Below are 9,666 nucleotides of genomic sequence, written 5' to 3' on the forward strand. Positions count from 1 at the left end.
GCCTCAGTGCGGCCCCGCCCCCGCCTCCCCACCACCTTCACCACCTCCACGCTCCGGTACCGCCCCCTCCCGCCATTCGGACAGCCCCGGCCACGCCCCTCGGCCGCTAGCCCGCAGCCAATGAGCAACTAGAGCCCGGTTGGGAGCTGCGCCGGCCAATCACAGACGCCGAGGACGCCTTGAATCTCCGGGCAAGTTAAGTTTATCTCCGAGGCTTGGAACTGAAGAGAGATGGCGGGTTAGTTAGGTAGTGGGATGGGAGGGAATAGTTTGTGCTTGTCGACCAATAGGAGAAAGGGGGTGTGTCGGATGCAAATTATCCCTGGAAGCCCAGCCCCTCCCCAAAGACTGGCCACGCCCCCTTCTCTAGGTACTTGCAAAAATGGTGAGGAGAGTGAGATAAATAGCTGGGAGCTAGAGCCTCACTAGAGGGTCTAAAACTGAGCTAAATATTTGCTGATTTCTTGAGAAATGTTGGGAACGGGAGGGGGCGGTCGGTACAGCGTTTACATTGTCAGGGTAGTTATTAGGCTTTCTCTCAGACAAAATCTCAGCTTAGCTGTAAAGAAGACTGCAGTCACGTAGCACTTGGCATCCAGGGATCTCAAAGAACTTTATGCATCATTTATCTTGAGCCTTGTTTTGCAAAAGACCAATTACCTAAGGCTTGGACTGGGGGTACGGGTAGATATTTGAACTAGATTTACACCATACATCAAGATGGGCGGGGGACACAAAACCTCTGGTTTAGCGGTTTCCTCCTCCATCTGAAGCACCTTCTTGCAGTTCTCAGCAATGAAAGTTCCTTTATTCGTCCAGCACGAAAGGGCCAAAGGAACAGGGTTATCCTCTCACTCAACCGTCCTTTCTGGGGCAGTTGATCAGAAACATGCAGAGCACAGAGCCTTGCTTGGAAGGAAGGCTTGGAAGGAAGAACAAATCGTCTGTAAACTATTGGGCTGGATTTGCGTCTTCCAAAGCTAAAATGGTGAGTCAGGAATTTGGCGTCCACGCTCTAGGGAGAGAAGGCACGTACATGTAAATGGGGAAAGCTCTGACTGGCAGAGTGTGAAGGAACAGGCGAAGAGGGGAGCCAGGTCTCTTGAGGAGGCCAGCAACGCGCGTGCGGGTCGAATGCGGGTTCCCGACGCCAGACTCCCGGAAACCTGCTCCCCAGTGAGAACAAAGGCAGGCGCCGAGCGAGAACCTGATTGGTGCCGGGTCCTCACCGGTGTCCTCCCGGCCCCGGAGACAACTTGCTTCACCCACTGGCGCGGAGCTTCGTGCTCACTGGAGCCCGAGCTCCCCACCCGGCCTTGGCGGTGACCACACGGGACTGTGCGTTATGACATCACCTGTTTTCGCTCTTTAAAACATGATCTGTATTCTCAGCTTCTCCCTTTTTAAAGGTCTCTAGTGTACCAGGATTTGGGAAGGCTTGCAGTCCGCAGAATGAATCTGGAGATGACGTAAAGAAACGGCTTCACTGGTTTGCATTTCTTCTCTCTTCCTTTTCTTTTTAATTAACACACACACACACACACACACACACACACACACACACAGATCCTGGTTTCCTTAGGGATTCAGAGTGGTGTTGTAATGCAAAATCAGAAAGGTACACTTGGAGGTGCTAGCAAGTTTAGCATATCAAAGCTATTAGACCAATTTGTGTAAATGGTCAATCTTATTTTTCAACAGCTGCCTCCTCTGTCCCTTTTAGAGACCAACACACGTAAACCAAGTCTACACTAGGAACAAAGGAAGTGGAAATCTGCCGGTGTCAGGTTGAAATACACTGAAATTGGCTGGAAAACCCCTGAAGGGCCTGAGTTCTGTGGTTGGTAAATGTGTTGATCTATTTAACTAGTGATAGCTAAAAGTCATTTGATGCTGTTGTAGACATGAATAGCCTAGAATAGCAATGGTGTGGGAAAGGTGCTTAACAATTTAGAAGAAACTGTAAAAGCAAGAACATTAAGGAAGGAGAGAAATTACTATGGACTCTTCTGTGCAGAAAACCAAGAAATCCAGGGAGAAAGTTAGCAAGGCACAGTTTTCCTAAGAACTGAAACACATATGTGTCCCTGTTTAGTGGTAAATTTCTTGGGCTATATTCCTGGCTGGTTCTCCCTTGTAAAGCAGATTTTATGTGAATGCATTTTAAAGGCTAGGAGATACTGAAGGCTGAAGTGAATTTTTGTGCAGAGAGTGAATTTTCTCGAATAGTATTTTAGATTCAAATTGTTTTCTATCATATTCTTCTTAAACCTTTCCTTTAACTGAGTAGTTAAAATCCTTTCACAATGATGTTCTTTAAGCTCTTCGGTAACTAAATTCCCCAGAAAGGATGGCCAAGAAAGTGGAGCCTGCAGTTACACCCTCTGACAAAGCTTGCTAAAGGGAGGTTTTAAAAGAACAGCTTCACCCATACATTGTCAGATTCATGTATGTGACCAAAAGATGGTTGTCTCCACCAATCTCCTCCAAACTTTTATAACAGTAATTGTCCAGAGGGCTATTTATTTGACATTTAACCCTGTGCTGCATTGTGACCTTTCTTACATCGAACCCTTACATATGTGTCTACGTTTTACCCCCTGAAACTTTCAATGCAGTAATTCCTCAGCACATAACCACCACCCTTTCTTCTGGTCCTCACCTCCCACACTCCTATCATACTTGTTCTTCTTTGTTCTCATGCTTACATTCAACTTCTGAATCCTTCCTTTCTCTCCCTTTCCTTACCTGCTCACTTCCTTTTCTAGTCAGCCCAGTTATTGGAAAGAGAATACAACTTAGAGGGTAAGTGACTTGTGAATTCTGGATCACACTCTTAAGAGGGAAGAAAACAAAAGTCAGTTCTTTGGGTTTCACACAGAACTAGAAGAAACTCCCTCCCTTTTGTTGTGTGGTATGTATAGAATAGAAAAGAACCTCAAAAAAGTTAAGACGCTGGTGAAAATTACAACCAACACTGGGAAGTACTTTTTAATTTTTTTATTACAAAATCAGGATGATATTTTATTAAATGTTTTACATTGTTTTTATTTATTTTTGTTTATTTTGAGAGAGTGCACAGGATGGGGTGAGAGAGAGAGTGAGAGTGAGAGAGAGAGCGAGAATCCCAGGCAGGCTCTGCACCATCAGCACAAAGCTCAAACCCAGAAACCATGAGATCATGACCTGAGCTGAAACCGAGAGTCAGACATTCAACCGACTGAGCCACCCAGGCGCCCCTGTTTTACATTGTTTTAAAAATAACTTTTGCTTGTTTTCTACTACCCTTTTAAGATGTGATTTCTTTTTCATTTAGTGCTTAAAATCACATGGCTTGAATGTTCCATAACTTATTTAACTATTACTCCATTATTGAACATGGAGGCTGTTTCCAGTTTTTCATGGTTATAAATAATGCTGTGATAAGCTTCCTCGTACATAAGTTTCTGGCAGCCCCTCTGGTTCCCCGGATATGGAATTTCTAACTGAAAAGATGTGACTATGTTTTAAGGGTCCTGTTACAATTTGCTAAAATATTGTGTGGAAAGGTTTACCCAATTTGCACTCCTCTTGCAGTGAATGAGAACAAAGGAGAGAGAATCATTTGAAAAGTTTTCAGAATGAAAATCTGAACCGTCATTCTCTTACATAAGGCCCATAAACAATCCACTTACCTCTGTCTCTAATGCTTTCCACGCCCTTCTGCCTGGTGATTTTCATCGCCTGTTGACAGATCTCCTGGTAGAGTCAAGCACTTTTCAAAGTGTCCTTGCTCTCACCCTCTTATCTCTTCTTTAGCACCGATCTCAACATTGAGATGATTGGCTTAAATTCTATTTCTCATTAGACTGTGAACACCTTCAGGGTGGGGATGAAGTTACACTTACTTTATGCTCAATTCCTGGCTCAACCCAAAGAGAAATGCTTCGAAAATCTTGGGGAAAAATAGTGTGTTTTCACTCTTACAAATGAATGTTAAGTACACCATACATTCTTCCGGGGCATCTTTTGAATCTCTAATAACAGCTGGAGCATCTTATAAAAGGGCCTCAATAAATATTTGTGAATTGAATAGTTCACAAAACTACTGGTATGGAGCAGATAGATCAGATTCATGTCCTTATCTATCACCAATTCCTTCTCCGATTTTGAACATAGTGATTATTATGGCTGGGACTTGCTACCTCTTTTATAAATTGGAAGTTCTTGCCACAAACTAAGAATGTAGAAAGAGTTGGGGGCACCTTTTTATATTCAGTAATTTTGAAAGAAGTTACCCCGTTCATAACATGCTGTGTGACTTTTGGACTTGAAATTGTTTACTTCTCTAGATATTCTCCTACTGACCTAAGAACTGGGCCGCTTTATAGTTCCTAAATAACGATTCAATTGAAAAAATTAATTACTAAAGATATTTTTTAAATTCCATTTCTTGAGACAATAGCTCATTTTCTAACATTTTGCCTCCTCAGACTTCTGTTTCCTTCTCCCCAGGGGCATCCAAAGCATTTGGATAGCAGAAAGTGCTGCATTATTTACAAATTTGCAAATACTGTAATTTGTTTCCTGCACAAAGGAATTTGCACTCAACACAATTGTAAATTGATTGCTCCCTTTGAGCTGTTAATTAGGTTCCTGCTATTTTTTACCTAGGGCCCAAGACCAATATTACAGACACCAAAGGAGAAATTAAGAGAATTTGGTCCAAAAAGGCCACTACGTTAGTGCCCATTTCCATCCCACACCCTGAATCACCCACCTCCACCAAGAGAATTCTTACCAAAGCTCATTTTTCAAAGAACAAATATTCCACCAAGATCCAAATTTCTGTCAGCCCTCTCTTGCAATTTCCCATTTCAGGGTTTCCTGCATTTAACCCCCTTCGGAGCAGACTGCCAGGCAGAGGCCTACAGATGTGGGGTTTGCTGTTGTGTGTTTGGCCCACACAATGTTAGCCAGCACAGTGCTTGAAAAAAAAAATGAATTACTTTAAAATTTTTACAATTTGGGAGATTTTACACCAAAAATCTAGATTTGTAGTTTCTCTTGAAAAATTGTCTGGTCTGGTCACACTAGGCCCATGTTGCCACGTGACAACCATTTACTGGAGCCCAGTATCAACTTTTCGGGTTTGGACTCATGCTCTCTACTTTACCAAGACCTCTGTCACTCCCTGGGGGTTACATTTTGCCACTTAATTTACATGATCTTATTGACATTTGTAGGGATTTGCCACCTCAGTAGACTTTCTTCAGCATCTAAATCACTGATCTGCTGATTGTCATTCTTAACTTTATCATAAACTATGAATCACAAATAAAGTGGCCATCTCTAAGGGACAGTGAAACTTGAGGACAGGATCCGATGCAGGGAGTATCATGATATACAGCCTTGACTCTCTCTCTCTTTCTCTCTCAGTCACCCATCTCCCCCAAGAAAATTCTTAACAGAGCTCATTTTTCAAAGAACAGATATTCTACTAGGATTCAAATGTGTGTGTGTGTGTGTGTGTGTGTGTGTGTGTGTGTGTGTGTGTGAGAGAGAGAGAGAGAGAGAGAGAGAGAGAGAGAGAGAGAGAGGGAGAGAGAGATATTATATATAAATTATATATAAATCCCACAAGATGGAGGACAGTCGTCAAAGAAGGGGTTACTTTATCCTTTATGCTGCTAACCCCACTCCTTATTCTAATTCTAACCACATATCCATTCTAGTGGTAACTTTAGGGGAAAGGAACCACAAGAATTGTGGCAATAGTAGGTCATTGAGGGTGTTTCCTAGATAGGCATTATAATGCAGAAACTCCAAGCCCTGGCCCTGGAACCAAGCTTGGATTTGAGTCTTGACTTTGCCCCTTACCAGACATATGACCTTGGGCAAATTGTTTAATTTCTCTATTCTTCAGTTTCTCAAGTGTAAAATGAAGTAATAATGCTTCTTATCTTAACAGGTGATTGTAAAGATTGAATGAGATAATGCACTAGCTCTAGTGCTCAACAAAGTCCCTAGAACATTGTAAGCTCTTAAAAAATATTTGCTGCTGGATCCACAACACAAACGATGTTATATTCTCTACAACTGTAACCTTACTTTAGTTACTTAACCATTGTTTGTACAAATTTTTGTTCTGAAAATGAGGGCATTAATATTAGCTTAATCATACAGTTGTTTTGAGCATTAAATGAGCTGTATGTGAAACACTTTAAAGCAATGCTAACATATAAGAAACACTACGTAAGGGTTTACTATTATTACATAATGTGGTCAGGAGATTTTTTTTATTAAATTTTTTTTAGTAGATATATTTGATTTTTTTAGGTACTTCTCAAAAGTAAGATAATGTGGGTAAAAATAGTAATGGACAAAAAGTCAGGAGACCTGGGGCTTAGTTCCGTACTGCTGTGAACCATGTGATACGGTTGGGCCTCAATTTCCCCATCTGCTAAATGTGGAGAGGTGATTAAGCAGAGCTGGGGCCTAATCCAGGTAGGGAGACTGAAGCTGATATAAAGAGAATCTTTTTTAAGAAAACAATATAAAATTATAGATGCTAAATTAGTTACAAAAGTGAACACTTACTTAAAATCAGTAACAAAATCACAACAAATTTTTAGGGTAAAATACCACAAACATCATGAAATCCAAATAAATGTTTATCAGGTAACTACCTGATACCACCCTTTATTACTTTTTTCCTACATTTTGGGGGCCGATTTCCTCTTCGTATGACAATGATTTTTGCAGTATTGTCTTCCCCAGAGAGAATAGAAAGATAATTTTATCTTTTCTCTAGCATACATTGCCAGTGCTGAATGCCTGAAGACAGATATGCATCATGAAACAGCCTCTAATCCTACATCTTTGTGACATGATGCCAGTTAATTAGCCCAGTGGGCCTTGGAACTATTCCTAGAATCCATCCTTACACTGGAGCAACTCAAAAGAACAACCACCCCCTGAAATGACTGTGATCGACATGTATACGGATATAACCCCATGTACCCAGGCTAAGGGTATCTCCGTCTCAGCTGCTCCTAACCAGATCAACAAAAATACCCACGGCTGCCCCAGTTCCTCCAGCATGAGGGGGAACTTTGAAGGAAGTAAATCGGGCTGCAGAGACTTAGTCTTTACCAGTAATGGCTAAAATAGCTTACTTTTGAAGCACCCGGAGGGCTCAGTCCATCTGACTCTTGATTTTGGTTCAGGTCATGATCTCATGTTTTGTGAGATGGAGCCCCACTCAGAGCTCTGCACTGACAGTGTGGAGCCTGCTTGGGATTCTCTCTCTCTACCTCCTTCTCTCCTCTCTCTGCCCCTTCCCTGCTTGTGTTCTCTCTTTCTCTCAAAATAAATAAATAAGCTTTAAAGAATACCTTACTTTTGATATTTAATTAAAAATATAACCATGTGAACACATTGCTTGGACCTCTCCCAGGTCCTTCGAAGGGGCTAATGCCAGTGATGGACCCTAAAGCATAAACTTTATTTTATTCGTGGTTAATTCATGTTGGAGTAGAGAATTACAGGGACCTTTTCATGCTCTAAAATTCTGTGGATCTGTTTTGTCTTAGTATTTCCATGAGAATCTAGTGTAAGAAGGATAAAGAAGAAGTGGAGAGAATTTCTTCAAGAAGGCGGAGAGAAATTAAAAGTAGTTCTACTCTTAAACATGGCCAGAGTTACATTGTTTTTCCTTTGTTCTTTCAGGGATTATTTCTCCTTGTTAACCTGTTTGTCTCCTTGATATGCCAAAATCACTCCAAAATTCTCAATATTCTTCTTTCAGAGACAAGAAGACTCAGACAGAGGAATATTTTATATATTTAAAGCAAGATTATTGTAAAATATGCTGTCAAGATATTAAAAGGGAAAGTGGATGGAGAAAATAGAAAAATCTACATGACAGTAAGGAGGTTTGGGAGTAGGATCTAATTAACAGGAGTACAGAGGAGGTATAATCTATAGACTAAGAAGTCTTAAATGCCACAGTATTCTGTTGTGAGGGATTTTCAGGAGTCTACGTGCAGGACAGAGGTGAGACTGAAGGGGCTCTTAGAAAGGAATAGTCTACACTTCAATTTCCAAGCCCTCAGAAGGCACTGTGTTACATAAGGAGTTGGAGCATCTTCAGGGACAAGTCTTATTCAACTGAGTAATTCAGGTGCTTACAACAAGAGGTGCTCAGAAAAGCTTGTTGAATGCAATGATTGGATGTATTAGAGTTCGTTAATGAGAAAGCAACTGAGCATGTTACTTTTACCAACAAAAGTTCTCAAGTTATCTTAAAATTTTTAACATATTTGATTTTCATGCAAAGGTGAAATTTTCCTTGTTAATAAGAAGAAACTTTCAACATTTATGTGAATGGTAACAAAGACAGCAATTTCAACATAAAATATTGGCTTGAGATGATGCCTTCCTGCATGAACTGTAAGCCTGGAATCCCAAGAGGAGTGTGTGAAGTTCTAGAAGTCTGCAAGTTTGCATAGTATGCTCTGAAATATATGCTGTCCAGATAGTCCCTTAGCCACTCATTTATTTACAGGGCCTTAACAAGTAGCAAGTCCTGGTGATAAAAATAGCAAAAGACATGTTTATAATGTAATCGTGAGACAGAGGTGTAATCTCTGCGTTGGTATAGAAAGAATACAAAATGTAGAGGGTAGAAAGGATTATTGTAGAGAGCTCAGAAAGACCTTTGAGCATTAATGCCTGCAATTGGATAGCTCGTAGTGGTAGAGACATAGGATGCACAACTTTTGTTGTGTCTCCATGCAATTTATAATGTCAACAGGAAGGTAGGACTCACCCTTACAAGTATTAGAGAACAATGCAGAGCAGTATATGATGAAATTACCTCTGAATTCCATGTTCATTACTTAATTCAGTTTTGCATTCATGCGTTCATTCACTCAGCATATATTTGTGGAATATCTGCCATGTGCCAGGAACTTGGCTAGTCATGGAAACAAAGCGATGAATGGAGAGTCAGGGTCAAACAGAACTTACAAGCAGAAGATGGACCTCAAACAAGTAACACCACTGTGTAGTGAGTATTTTAGTTGGGAAAACACAGACAATATACAGCAGGGACTCTAACCTGGTTTAGGCCTTCCCAGGGAAGTGAAATGTACACCCAAGCAGAGGGCTGTCCCTTAGTTTTTGACAATGACTTCCATGTTTTTCATGCAGTAGGTCCTTTCCATTTGCAATGCTCCATGCTCTAATTCCCTCTTCTAATAGAGTTCATGTTCCAGTTATGAAACTCCTAGGCATCCTGTTACAGTACAGCAGATAAACTTTCACACTGGGAGCGATTCCTCCTTTCTTTTTGAAGAGGCATTATCCCTATTAAAAATTCACCAGAATTTGAACCTCCTTTTCCTGATTAAAGACTATCACTTTACATTATTTCACACATAACATTTCCACTTAGTCCACCATTCTGCTGAATCCCGTTTGTGTATGTGCAAATTCTATGCATGCCCCACTTCTAGTCAGTACATCTATATCATCTCTCCTAAGAGGTATAGTTTTTGAAGGTAACCCTCATATCTCTCATCTACATTCTGCAGTCCCCATAACACCCAAGCGAACATTATCATCATAAGAGTGATAGTAATAGAAACCATTACTACCACTTACTGAGTGTTTACTATGTGC

At 40.9% G+C, this 9,666-nt stretch overlaps 2 long non-coding RNA genes across 2 annotated transcripts; one reads left to right on the forward strand and one right to left on the reverse strand.

Annotated features, from left to right (window-relative positions):
• Positions 1–594: 594 nt before the first annotated feature.
• Positions 595–1,321, reverse strand: LOC115272217. The gene is made up of 2 exons (XR_003900304.1): positions 1,208–1,321; positions 595–1,015 (listed from the first exon to the last, which is right to left on the reverse strand). It is a non-coding gene; the product is annotated as an uncharacterized LOC115272217 (long non-coding RNA).
• Positions 1,322–1,728: 407 nt separating this feature from the next.
• On the forward strand, positions 1,729–7,671 carry LOC115272218. Its single transcript, XR_003900306.1, has 2 exons — positions 1,729–1,840; positions 7,575–7,671. It is a non-coding gene; the product is annotated as an uncharacterized LOC115272218 (long non-coding RNA).
• Positions 7,672–9,666: the final 1,995 nt, after the last annotated feature.

The sequence above is a fragment of the Suricata suricatta genome, chromosome 11 (assembly GCF_006229205.1).
Source record: "Suricata suricatta isolate VVHF042 chromosome 11, meerkat_22Aug2017_6uvM2_HiC, whole genome shotgun sequence".
Classification (NCBI taxonomy): domain Eukaryota; kingdom Metazoa; phylum Chordata; class Mammalia; order Carnivora; family Herpestidae; genus Suricata; species Suricata suricatta.